This window comes from Oryza brachyantha, chromosome 2 (genome assembly GCF_000231095.2).
Source record: "Oryza brachyantha chromosome 2, ObraRS2, whole genome shotgun sequence".
NCBI classification, from domain to species: Eukaryota; Viridiplantae; Streptophyta; class Magnoliopsida; order Poales; family Poaceae; genus Oryza; species Oryza brachyantha.
This window is the reverse complement of record NC_023164.2, coordinates 14,314,707-14,329,698: the sequence shown is the minus strand read 5'-3', so window position 1 is coordinate 14,329,698 and position 14,992 is coordinate 14,314,707. Positions and strand designations below refer to the sequence as shown.

Below are 14,992 nucleotides of genomic sequence, written 5' to 3'. Positions count from 1 at the left end.
AGACATACACATCATCATCAAGTCAGTGATGTTATAACACAGATTAATTAAGGAGACCCTGTGCTACTGCATTTTTTCTTGTCAGTAAATGTCACTGCCACCACGTATACAGATCCTTTTCACCTTCAGACGAAAGGTATAATACAATAACATCACCATCGAGCTCAACACCGTCGGCAAAATATTTTTAAAAAATAAAAAAAATGTAGTAGCACGCAGCATCTGCAGTGCATTCGGAGTGTTCATTTATTGGTTGACTATTTAATATTAGATGCTATTGCATGGAAATTTACCGGGAATTTCCTGCAGACTAGATTGATCTGCTAGAGTATGCGCAACATGTACCAGTGTGTTACTTTTTTACATATGCTTGTCTAATAAATTGACATGCACGAACATATGCACTCGATTTTGCCACCGTAATTTCGTTTCGAGGCAATTGCATAAGTACTCTACTTTGGAGTTCAATTGCGTATTTAGCATTGTTTTTTCTATTTACATATTTAGCCCTGCTTTTTTAAAATCGAAGCTTACTTTTGGCTCTACTCCCTTAAGTCATGTTAACGATGTTAAGTGAGAAAAAATGGACGTCTTTACCCTTGCACATTTGACCTTGTTTTGTTAGTACTATTTGGATATTTGGCTATGTTTTTACACATGTGTGTACTTTAAGACCCATATTTGTAATATTTAACTTGTATTTAACATATTTGAGTTGGTATTAATTGTTATTTGATTGAAGTTTGATAAATTTGACTAAGTTTAAAATACATTCGACTAAAATGTGAAAAAAATTGTGCTAAACAAAATTAACATAGTTTTGTCTGTCTTTTTACAAAATTTTGACAGCATATGACCTAAAAATTTCGAAATTGCAAACAATGAAACAAATATACAAGAATGTTCATGTAAAAATAACACATAATCATGTCTAACAGCCTACAAATCAACACATAAGTCCACAGCCACACAAATCAGCACATAACAAGTCCACGGTCACACAAATTAATTGACAGGTTCTTAAGGAGCTTCACTTCTTCTTCAAGCACTCTTATGTGTGCCTAACCATAATAGACAAAACCACGTAGCGATCTATGTTAGCTCAAATGCCTCTCTCTTTCCTTTTTTTTTTTTTTTTGCTTTTCTAGCCAAATAAAAGGCCAGTTGCATGATAGTTGCTCACCTGGGCCTTCTCCCTCGTTGCAACATTGTTGCTCCCGATCAAGACCTGGAGCAAGCAAATAGAAGAAAAGAGCTAATCAATATGCCAAACACCACCAAAACTCCGAACAGAAAAAATTAAACCTAATCCTGCATCTGAAACCGCCCTCATCTGCTTTACTGCGAGGAGTTCGCCGGTGTCCAGATCCATCCCGAGGTAGACCTGCCCGAATGCGCCGCTCCCAATCAGCTCGCCCTTACGCCACCGGATCTGCGGATTCTCGTCGCCCCGCGCGCGGTGTCTGCTGGCCGCCGCGCCGCCGCGCGACCTTGCCGTCGCACGCGCCGGCCTGCTCGCCGCCCACCTGAACCAACCAGTGAACCCTAGCTTCTAACCGGGAGGGAGAGGAGAGTGCAGATTGGGTTAGAGTAGACAGGGGTATTGCTGTCATTTCGTGTGTTTTTGTCTTTTTTTTTCTCTTTACACTGTTGACGGTTGTTTAACAGTAGAGCCAAACGGAAGCTTCGATTTTGAAAACCAGGGCTAAATCTACAAACTGAAAAAACAGGGCTAAATCTATAATTAGACTCTAAAGTAGGACCAGTTATGTAATTGTCCCTATTATATCTGCACAAGTGATAGATTCTCCAATCATCCATGCCTATTATTTTGTTTAACGTAAAATGTACTCAGTATTCTTAAACTTATGTACGTGTGTCATATATGTTACTAAACTTGCTAAATGTGTCGATGCTGATCTAAAATTTGATGTGTCGTGCCACATGGATGTTAATGTTGCATGTCCACAAACCCTACCCATGGTCAGGCCCAAGGAGCAGGACAACCTCCGTAGTGCTTGGCTTCCTGACCATGATCTTGAGAAGGAGAGAGCCAGAGAAACTCGAGGCTGAGGTTTGGCACCATCACCAAACAAGAAGAAACTAAATTGTTTGACCACTTACGACGGAGAAGGAGAAAAGAAACCCTATGTGCGTAGGGCATAACTGACTCGTACTCATATTTTAGTTGATGTGACACCTACCATTGAGTCCACCCAAGTCCTTTCTAAGTGCATAGCCACCACATCCACTCAAGGTGGTGGTAAGCCGCGAGCACGGTGTAGGTGTTGATGGTACATTAGATTGCCTTCTAGAAGCCAACGAATGAGGGAAGGGGTGTGGTGTTCGCATGCCTCGAGAGGAGTAGTGAGGCCAAGTCGAGGCGAGCAACACAATGGACTTTCTTATGTATTGTGTGTAGGTGGCCCATGTCAAGCTCAATCTCAACCAAGGAACAGAGATTTGAAAACTTGCTTTGGTGGACACACACTACATTGGAGGTTTGGAGAAATAAGAAGTCGATAGACCTGGAGGAAGGAGAGATAAGAAACAAGAGAAAAGGAAAAGAGCAAAAAAGGAAAATGAATGGGAAATAAAATTATGGGTAGGACCCTTTTGTCAGTGAGTGCAGGGTTGATGGTGATGCAATATTAGTGTCCATGTGGGACACTACGTCGAATTTTTCATAGGCCTTGATACTTGGCAAGTTTAGAGGTATAACCATGCATTTTTTAAGTTTATAAACCTAGATGATATTTACGCACAAGTTTAAGGAGGTTAGTGTATACTCAGTTTTGAAAGTACATTTAGGTCCCTCTTGTAGGTTTTGGTTGACTTGTGATAAGATATTTAGGTGATTAACATGTTTATATATGAAAGTGCAGGTGTTTAGTCTCCATATGTATTTGCAAGTTGAAAAAGGGATTCTCACCCAAAAGAAAACAAAAGGCGAAGGACTCGGGACTCCTTATTGTAAATTTTCTCTTTTATTGGGTCCTGGGTTTGTCCAACTATCAATATGTGCTTCAATTAAGGCCGGCAAAAGTGACCATGTGCTCAAATCAATTTCCTAGCTTTATATGGAGAGTCACGAACCACCACATGCACTTGGGTTTTGGTTTCAGCACATTCAAGAGGTAGGAGTATTTTTGGTGAAACTACTGGACACTCCCGGTCAGCTAGCTCTATCAAACAGAAAGCTTGTACTAGAGAATTCGGTTTAAGGAACTATACACTTTTGTAGAAATTTTTTTTGTTTATGAACATAGAATTTGTACCGGACTATCTGGTCCGAGGGACCAGAGACACTAGTCAGATTTCTCTGTCTGGTAGACCGGAGTATCCAAGGTTTGAATGTCAGAATGACTAGTTTGGAAAGAAAGGGGGTATATAACTTCTCTTTCCCCCATTCTGAGTGGATGTATGTTACACCTTTCTACCTTATTCCTTTATGCTAGCAAGGGTTGCTATTCACTCACTTCTTGATTCTTGAGCCAAAATCTTCTTGTGAGTGAGTGTTCTTTTGGACCTTGTGAGGAGAGACCTATGGATGTTTGGTTGGAGCACTTGTGATCAACGTTTGGCCTTTATTCATGCTTGTTATTATTGAGGGATTTTTCCTAGCCGGTTAAGCATAACCCTGAGCTTTCAACCATGTGATTTTCTAGGAATATTGTGAATATCATCCTTACTTCCGCAAGGAAATAGGTAACATAGTAGATATGATCTTTTCTCTAGGAGCTTTCTTGGTAGAGCAAGTAATATCGAAGATGGGAGCACATTGTTGGAGTTGTTATCTTGGTGACCTCTTGAAAATGTGTTTCCCTTGGAGTAGACTTGAAGATCAAAACTCCCTCCTAGTCGCGTTCGGCAGTGCATGTAAGTTATCTTATCCCTCTTGTTTTCCGCGCGCACGCTTCCCGAACTGCTAAACGGTGTATATGTTGTAAAAATGTTCTATAGTAAAGTTGCTTTAAAAAATTATATTAGTCTATTTCATATTTTTTTTAATAATTAACAATTAATTAATAATGTACTAATCTATTGCTATATTTTTCGTGCCGGGTAAGTTAACTTACCCCTCTACCTAAGGAACGCGGCCCTAGTTGATAGCTTGGTGAGGCAAGGGATCGAGGGAGATCCGACTCTTTAGTGTGCCTCAAAGGAGAGTATGAATATTCATGAACAAATTATAGTGGTGACTGAACAAACTAGACCATCGAGTCAAACGCATGTCTCCATGTATCTATGGCAGAAATTTTTTAGTAGGGACTTAGGGAGGTCTCTATAGTCTGAGAGTTGGTAGTAGAGGCTCAAGACCCCATAACCCGTATTGTAAATCCATCCCTAGGTGTTACAACTACAACTATTGTTAAAGAAATTTATACAGAGATATAGTTACTATTTACCTTACCTCATTATCATGCTTTTAGACAAGTTACTTCTACCGATTTTTTTATACATTAGAAACAATAAAATATTTTTGTCAACATAAAAGTTATAGAACTTCCGCCCTTTGACTCAAATTATATTGTATGACCACTTAAACCGGTAGTTAAATCTTTGGGATGTTACATTATGGTCGAATGGATAGCGAAATTGGAGAGATGTGTGATCAGGCAATTGTTATTTTTGGATTGGCATTCGACAACTGCTGGCTCATGATAAATTTAGTTACTGTTGACCGTGGGTTATGAAAACTAAAGATTTATAATGAGTGGTGCAATTTGAGATGGTAACAATAGGCATATGTGTTTACATGAGATTCAAGATCGAGTATCATAATTTCTTTTCTTTTGTTATTGTTCGTTATGACCAAACCATAGCCTACAAATTACATACATGCACATGTAAAATGTGACCAATTAGGTCATCATTACAGGATCCACGAATAATGAGTGGATATTATCCTTTATGGTGTGGCCATTTGTATATGCATCATCTTTCTTATAGATGAACTCCATCGTCCTTGTTAGGTTGAATATTCTTTCCATGAGTTGCATTGGTTGAGTATTACTAGAATCCAACCATTCGTCATTGAAATCTTTCCATGACTCCTCTATCAGTACATGTATCTTCTCACGTGCTATTTCAATGGCAATGCTGTGTTCCTTCATGCAGCTATCTATTGTCGACGCTACATGTGAAGTCAATCTCTCCCGCTGCAGGAGAAAATCCCTCATTAAAATTTAATCAATGGAAAAATATTATTATAATTAAGTAATTATTTGAGCAATGTAGCCAATTATTTATAAAAATACGAAAGATCATAGGTCTTTATTATAGTTTTAGAAATGTAATATCCATCAAACTTTAAAAAATAAGCATTATTTACCTCATATGACTTGAGATCGTCGGACAACCTCAAGATTATACAGAGTGCGTGCACTATTTTGGGTACATTATATACCCAATCAAAACAATCTTTTGTAGCTATATAATCCATCCCTACAAACGCAGTGCAAGAAAGTAGGTGACACGCCCCACTCCTTGCTGAAACCTGCAAATGTTCATCAATGGTTGCTGGAACATAACCTTCTTCACGCCATTTCACCTCCTTGTTGTATGCTCTAACCAGATCTATTGTCTGCGTATATATAACATAGACAATATGCTTACCATCCACATGTAAAAAGAGTTTGAAAGGTCAAATTTCATAATGTAGATTTTTCGCAGTGGCCTATGAAAGAAACAAGATTTGGATAATACCACCGTAAAGGTCTCCCAACAAAAATCAACATCGCAAATGTCAAGAACTCCAAGTATATAAGAAATTAAAACCACACATCCTGGATAAAAGGGAAATGACCATTTTGTCCTCACCTTTTATTTTCTATTTCTTACCTTTTGTTTTAGAGAAAATCTAAAAAATGCCACTGACAAACATCTAAGTCTAAGAAATGTCATTGACGAGTGCGAGTTCCAGGAAATGCTATCGTACAAACGAATTTGTCTGAGAAATGCCATCGTCGTTAGGGTTCCGTCCATTTTTATCGCTAAATACACTGTTCACACTATAAAACTTAACGGAGAAATGCTAACGGAACCCTAACGGCGATGACATTTCTTCGAAAAATTCATTTCTACGATGACATTTCCCAGAACTTGCACTAGTCGATATCATTTCTTAGAATTTTGTATTTGTCAATGGCATTTGTTAGATTTTCTCTTTGTTTTACTATGGTTGATTGGTTGTATTGCCTTTCTCTTACTTCTAATGGTTGAAACATATTCTTGCTATTTCCAATAAACAAAAATTGTAGCCAGAGAACCATTTTCTTAACTTTAAGAAAGAAGAAAAATGATTTTTTTAAAATCTAACTATATATATTGTTGAATTCCAAACATATTCGAAATGGGCATCTCTCATTTTTTTCTATAAATTTTGGATATCATGTTTTGGATATTGTGTAGAGTTGCAGGATTATTCAAAAGTGGAAAATTTAGATAGACAGCTGGAACTATCATATAAACTGTGGGATGCCTGCACTAAGGTATCCATAATCTGTACATATCCGTATAGGTTAGCGGGTACCAAATAGCAAGAGAATATTATCTTGTACTAGGTCGGTTAGAAGTTTGGTAATATCTAGATCGCATGTCGGGATTACTGGATCCTACCTTATTTGGGTTGGGTAGAGCTTAGTCTTATCAGATTAGGTCTCTACTTTTTAAGCTAAATAAGCTTCGCTGCTAAACCCTACTTACCGTACCGAATCAGTAATATTCTATGCTCTGTGCTGGCTAAATCTACTCGGGGGTTTTCGGTATGGGTACACAATATGAGTTTATACAACTCATTTCAGATTGCGAGATCTAAAATGAGGATAAAGATTTAAAGCAATAGCAAAATAAAATAATTTACATTGTAGTCGAAACAAAAGTCTGACATCACGTTCAAAAAAAAAACAAAAGTCTGACATAGGACAGATTACTGCTAATGACTACATCTGCTATCTACAGATCACGGGTCGAGACTATGGAGTCGCTGCTGGCTTGTGCCTCCTCCATTAGTGCTAACGCCTTCTCCAAGTCACAATCGACCGCAAATACTTCGACAGTGGCTGAGAGGTCTATTTCATTGCCGCAAATACCGCAAAGTACTAAAGGGATTTCATTATCGCGAAGGCTTGGCAAGCCACAACCTTCGTTGTGTTCCTCATCTCCTTGGCTACGTGCCCGAATACCTCTTTAAGCTTCTGAAGAATTTCATCGGCCGACGTGGAATTGAAGCTGGTCATCATAGTCTCGAGGGACCCAAAGACCACCAAGGTTGTAGAAGCGAACCGGTCCATGGTAGCCTCGACTGCTTTAAGTTGGGCCTCGAGATCGACTACTGCGATTCAGGTGCTCTGACGCACCTATGGCAAAAACATCGGAAAAAGCGGTTCGACGACTCCAAATCTCTAAAATTGACCAAGTGTTATTGTGTTCTTCCGTGGGCCTAACGGGTTGATGCTTAAAGCTCGGTGCTGGCTTAGTTAATAACATGTCAACGAGAACGTTGTGATTTTATGGGCAACCTAAACTGTAATATAAAATTCACAATGTCTCTCAATTAGGGTATCAGCAGCGTGTCCACAAAATGGACCAACAGTTGGTTTTCTGTTGAAAATGCATGCGTTGTCTGATTACACCCAGGACATTTAATGCACTAGTAAGGCCATGCTTGATTTTGAGTAAAGCCCATTAACTCGGCGCCAACTACTCGTCCGTTATGATTATGCTCAATAGGCATCATCTACTGCTTGGGCAGGATAGTTTTTCAATTACCTATTTGAGGAGACACAATAATTATTTATCACCAAATCACTCAGGTTCAAATCACTCAAGAGAGAGTAACTCGAGCTGGTACCACTTGGGTTTGAAAACACTTAGAACAGTGTTGCTCGAGTCAGGATGCTCGATATTTCGAGGATGCCTAGGTTAAATGTCCTTATTAGACTCTATCTTTGATGCATCTAAATTTTTAGTCTTTGTTAGACTATATGTTTAAATTTCCTATTTAAGCATAGAGTCGTGGGCTATACCTAGTATGCATGCACCTATCTTTATTATTTCTTTGGAGCCCTTACAGCCTCTACAATCATCACATAGTACTCGAGATCACTTGAAAAACACTCGGGAAGCACTCGGAAAACATCAAGCATATCATGTAAAGATACACCAGATGATCAGCAATCTACACGGATGATTTGCCTGGCTATGTATGACTCCAGGGACTGCTGTACGTAATATTTACATATCCATATAGGTTAGGGGTACCGAATAAAAAAGCAATGTTATGTTGTACTAGGTTGGTTAGAAGTTTGATAATATCTAGATTGCATGCTAGGATTACTGGATCCTACTGTATCTAGGTCAGGTAGATCTTAGTATTATCAGATTAGGTCTCTATCTATAACCATGTCCCTCGCTATATAAGGAGGATAGTGACACCCCCAAGGGAAGACACATATATTCAACCGAATACAATAACCAAGTAGGAGTAGGGTGTTATCTCGTATATTGAGATCTTGAACATGAGTAACCCCATGTCTTCATCTAACCATCGACTTATGCACCTCGTTAGCTACCCTACATATTATTGCCGATCCAGATCGTCGACACAAACCTTTAAATTCCATCCATAGCGCCTTAAGTTTTAACCTTGCACTAAATGATGAGCTCATGTGGTTTTGGAACGATATCGATACTTGCAATTCATGACAGGGCTAGAACCTACAAGCTCTAAAGCTAAATGCAAATATGTCACATCATCGACTATGCTATTAATTTATCCTAAATTCATACAAGCATTGCACACCATCTACTACAATTTATTAGAGTCTAGAGCTTATGCAATCATGTTAAATAATCATCTCCTACATCATTTCTACGATAGTTTCACATATTTACCCATCATTCAACTTCCATAATACATATCGTTTTGGACAAGACTAAACCCAAACTTTTACTTTAACTATGAATAATTTTTTGCAATATTTAATTTAGAAGAATGGTGACCGTAGGTATAAATAAATCTTTAAAGGGAATTCAATAAAATATATTTATTTTATGTGTGTGTGTATATATATATAGCATAAAATAATGGTTAATGTTATTTTTGAAGACCATATATATCCTTGTCCAAAACAACAAATACGATGGAACTGAAGGGAGTATACATTTATCATGCGTTCCGTATCATAACGCGGGACATCATTCAGTTAGAACAAATTTATGGTACCTTCACTGCTACATAAACAACAACCCAAACCTCACTAGCCCTACCGATAGAAAACACCGTCAAATGAGTATATAATGCGTGGTTCCTTTTGTGAAATTTATGCCACCAACAAATTTTGTAACTGTTACTAATTGTTTGTACCGGTTCAAAAGCCAATGATGGCACCACACTTAGGGCATTCCCAACCTAATGACTAGGATGGTGTCCATAACATTAAATAAGTTGTCATCTAGGATGAAAGATGATGTGACAAGTGAATAAATGGGAAAAGAAAATAAAATCATGTCTTGCATGAGACATGGTTTCTACACAACATCCAAGATATCATGTGAGATAAGTAGCATTAAATTGAAGTATGGAATAATAGTGTTTGCATTGGAAGAGTAGTGTCTAGTACTAGTTTCTTGATGATGGGGAGTTTATGGAAACTATATCTAGTATTATGGGGTGTGAATGCCCTTATAACTCAACACATTTAGGCTGCGTTCGGCTGCCTATTACTTATCCCTGTATTCCCTCGTTTTTCGTACGCACGCGTCCTGAACTGCTAAACGGTGTATTTTTGCAAAAATTTTCTATAGAAAAGTTGTTTAAAAAATCGTATTAATCTATTTTATATTTTTATAATTAATAATTAATTAATTATGTACTAATCTATTACTACGTTTTTCGCGCCGGATAACTAACACCCTTTACTCACAAACGAACGCGGCCTTACTCTGTTTTATGCAAGTGCCAGCTAGCTTTGACGTACTAATTGAGAGGTAACGTAGTATAACATATTGGTGTAAGACCTTCAGAGAGTTTTAAGATCTCGATATTCCTAATATAAGGAATAAATTTGCATGGAGAAATAACTTACAAAATTTTTTAGGTAGGACATTCGATATTTTTCTTCCAGTAATAGCTCATCCTCAATGTTTTGGTAGGTATCCAAAATTTTTTCAAACGCAAATTTCAGAAGATCGGGGAGATAAATACCCATCTTAGGGTCCCAGCTGCAGATGATTAATGAACGTCAAAAACAGAGGACATGCTTATTTTCTACTAAATAATACATCATTCCTATCTATAGAGCTTACACATTCTATACAACAATTCAATGAAATACTACTCTATCCGGATGGAAGTATTTGTCATTTTGGACCATGCAAATGACTTGTAACTAGTTCTTTTTTGGTATCAGAAGCAACAGATAATATTGACAGGAGGGAGTACTTGACAAGGAATATCATTATTATAAAATTTATTCTCTAAACGAATTTGGATATATAGGAAAATTCCATATAGAAAGTGGAGCTGTTACTAAAAAAAAAAATCTCTTTACAGTTGTCCAAATTTCAATTGAATAATATATAATGTTCTGACTTGAATTACAGTTTATGGCTTTGCTTACTCTCAGGATTCATGGTAAATAAATAATTTAATATATCGTGGGAGAATACAAACCTTTCTATGCATTTGGTGAACTGTTCACACTCTTCTCGAGATCCATAGACATCATAAATATCGTCCAAAATGGACACAATGGCAAGCACTTTTGTCAATATTATTCGACCTCTTGAGTAATATGGCTCGAAATATACTCCTGCTATCCAAAAGTAGCATTCCACAACTCTATCTCTAGCAAATGAGAGTCGTGTTTCAACTTGCAGACCCTTCCACTACCTGTACATTTGTAGAGTTGTTAATACTATCACCGTTTTATATCGTAAGATTTTCTGACCCTATATTCATACAGATGCTAATGAATATGGACACATATATAAAACATATGAATTGATTTATGGATAAATCTTACAATATAGAACATAGATAGTATATTTTAATTTTCATTCATATGGAACATAATTTTAGGAAACAAGTTACATGACCTTGTAATTATTTTTAGCTCTTCCTGATGATGGATCTGCATGATATTGTAGCTCAACTTTGCAAGTTCCATAATCATCTCGTTCACTGAAGCTTCTTTCTCATATGTAGACATAAAATACTTGGCCTCATATATTCTAACCCTTCTAGGGAGAGGGATCTCAAATGCACACTTTATGTCATGGGCCAATGACCCTTCAATAACATTGGGCATCAATGATCTTAGATGCATTTTAGTGAAGGAAATAGCTTCATCCAGTATTGTCTCTCCATGTGTCCTGAGATGAGCGGCATTATAAAGACTTAGCAGGTCCTTTGCGTCTTCTGCCGCAAATGCTCCCGTTTCATCTCTAAACTTCAGAAACACATCTAGAATACAAAATCAAAGTTAATTTGCGAATGGCACCAGCTTTTTCTAATATGTTTTTTAACTAGAAAAAATGCCCGTGCGTTGCACCGGATCAAGTTAATTTCAATTGTGCAAATTAAAATAAATTGTGCGTCGAATAGGGAATAGTAAATTATGGTCAACATGCAATTAGTTTGAGTACGTTGCGTCAGAAAGCTTATCATTGAGAATAATAAGTTATGCTCGACATTATATACTAATTAAATAAGATAGATGATCTTTTGACCGCAGAGAAATATCGAGGCACACTATACCCTGTTATGCTATATTCAACCAAGTACTCTAAGTTATACTTCCTTTGATTTTTTTATTTCTGTTGTTAATTATATTTCTATTTGCATTTTATTTTAAAAAAATTAAAGGTAAATTGCATCGCCGCTTGACTTGGCAAGTAAAAGAAAAAAATAAATTAAATATGACTATGCTAAGATTTGAACCCAACAACATCTAGGTCTCTGACCAGTGTCTTTAACCATTGAGGTACAAAGCTTTTCTTTATCTTTACTAAGATCAAGTGTGAATCGGGTTGAAACAAAAGTCTCGGACAAACAACTGCTACAAATAAAGAGAAAGAAACACAAAACATCCTCCCGACGACGACCGGACTCACAGTCTTTCGGTTATGAACTGAACACACCACCACTGTATTAATGCCACAAACCACTCAAGGTAGACTACTCGGACAATGGAATGCCCATATCGTGCGTGTGACATGGGCGACGCAACCTGATCGGCTCACTTGGACGAGGATAAAATTAATTTTAAAATAAGTTTTAAAAATAAATTACACGTCAAGTCAGAAATAGTAAATTGTGGTCAACATACAGTTATTTTGGTAAGCGTTCGTTGTATCAAAAAGCTTATATTTGATAATAGTAAATTGTGTTCAATATCATAATCAAATTAAATAAGATAGATAGTATGTTGACTATAAAGGAGGATGGAGGCACACGGAACACTACTAGCAATTTTCGACCAAGTTCTCTTAGTCGTACACCCTTTGATCTGTTCATTTTATGCAAATATTCAATTTTAAACCATGCATGGTGATGGCTACTCAGAACCTTTTAATTTCATTTATTACAAATCTACTTATTTTCTCTTTTCTTTTTCCTTTTCTATCATTTCTTCTTCTCCTTCTTCTTTCCTTTTTCTTCTCTCTTCTTTTCCCTTCTTATCCCCTTACAAGTCCTTGTGCAACTCTGGACGATAGCTGAAATCCGAATTGAATATGAATTCAAAACATTTCTTGGTTTGGTTTCTTTATAAAACGTAGAAAAGGTGCTTGGGATGCGTATCTCAAAGCAGCTAAAAGAAAAAAAAAAGGCACTGCAGCTAAAAGTCAAGAACTGCAGGTAAAACTAAGCTGTTTAGTTCCCAAAAATTTTCACCCAAAAACATCACATCGAAACTTTAGACACATAAATAGAGTATTAAATATAGATAGAACGAAAAACTAATTGCACAGTTATGTGAGAAATCGTGAGACGAATCTTTTGAGCCTAGTTAGCACGTGATTAGCCATAAATGCTACAGTAACCCACATGCGCTAATGATGGACTAATTAGACTCAAAAGATTCGTCTCACAGTTTCCACGCCAGCCGTGAAATTTGTTTTCTCATTTTTGTCCGAAAGCCCCTTCCGACATCCGGTCAAACGTCTGATGTGACATACAAAAATTTTCATTTCACCAACTAAACACCCCAAAAGAAAAATTAAAGAGATGGGGTCGTCGTCGCTGCAGCCAGCAGGACTCAAACTCTAGCCCTCTAGCCATCTCGTCTGCAGATAAACACCTTATCCACCGGACCTTCTATTCGTTTGCTAATTGGATTGATCACTTGAGTAATCTACATGATTGGGACACCGCACTATCGACTAACGGACAGCAGAAACAGTATTGGCTTTTTTATAATAAGCAGTAGATTTTTGGGATTGAAATAATTGTGCAGGAAAAAATGGCCCATCTATGAATACTTTTCAGCCAATTAGCACCACTGCTTTCTAGTATTATTACTCAAATAATATCATTGGCAAATAAAATTATCTCCTGGTCACGACTTCGTTATTAGAGTAATTAGTATTCGTTCCGTTTCACGTCATAAGACTTTCTGGCTTATCTAGATTTATATTTATGCTAATGAATTGGACACATATATAAAACATATACATCAATATGTTGATAAATCTAGACAAATCTAAAAAGTCTCGTAATATGAAATAACGAGAGTAATTACCTGCTGAAACTCTGCGTCGGTGTTTACGGAGAAGATAAAACCAGAGAGCCACCGTATGGAGTTCACAGCCAGTAACGTCGGCATCGCTAATTTCATCGAGCACAGCGGCAATCTCTTGTTCGAATAGATGGTCAAGACAGAGACGCTCCAGTACATACATGAGATGCAGTCCCTCCGAAAGGCTACCGGTTCTTGAATTCACTATCAGCTTTGCTACTTCTTTCTTCAGATACTCTGCCCGTTCTTCCATCCTTCTCTGCAGAAAATAATAAGAAACAAATCATATGAAAATTCTTCATTCTGAAACATAAATAATATTCTCTATTACTGAACAACATCCTATTTCATTTTCCATTACTGCCAAGGGACTATTGCGATTTGACTGCAAACAAAAGATACAGGCAGAGAGACACTGAAGATTTGCAGAATGTTAACAGAGAAAACCTGAAACCTGATTGTCAGAGGCAGCCAGAGGGTTGGAGTAGGAGAGGAAGAAATCTCCCCAGATGGAAGGCTCAAACTTTGCATGGCCCATGCTCGAGAGGTCCTTCCTGCTATCAACCTTGGGCGTCGTCTTCGTCTTAGGCAGTGCTCGGCTGCTGATTCTTGGCGCAGCGGAAGCTACACCATGGGAGCTTCTGCAGGGCTTTCGTGAGCCCAAGGAGAGGAAGGTGATGTGCAGGTGCGACTGCATGCTACTCGTCATCTCTCCTGGCTTCGTATGCTTTAGAGTGGCAGCTTCTGCTGGGTTAATGCCCTATTGGCTATTGCCATGGCCACAGCGTGTATAAATAGTACTCCTTTGTCGGTAAACAAAAAGACAATAGTTCTGGAGCAGATTAACGATCTTGCCCTTCATCGATACAGGGAAGAAACGAGGAGGAGCAGGAAGTAGTGATGATCTGGTACAGTGGTCCTAATCATCTCTATGCATACTGCTCTAAAAATATGAGTCTTTATGAAACAAATTCTTAAACTAAAACTATAGTCTTGGCCGCGTTCGGCAGAGAGGGTGCAACTTACCCCGAACACAGAAAACATAGTAATTAATTAGTACATGATTAATAATTATTAATTATTCAAAAAATATAAAATATATTAATGTGATTTTTTCAAACAACTTTCCTATAGAATTTCTTTTTGTAAAAAATACACCGTTTAGCAGTTTAGCAAGCTTGTGCAAAGAAAACGAGGGGGTCTTAGTTAACTTATGCCTATGCATTGCTGAGCGCGGGCAAAGTACA

General features: G+C 37.6%; 1 pseudogene; it reads right to left on the bottom strand.

Annotated features, from left to right (window-relative positions):
• Positions 1-4,724: 4,724 nt before the first annotated feature.
• On the bottom strand, positions 4,725-14,491 carry LOC102702721 (annotated as a pseudogene).
• Positions 14,492-14,992: the final 501 nt, after the last annotated feature.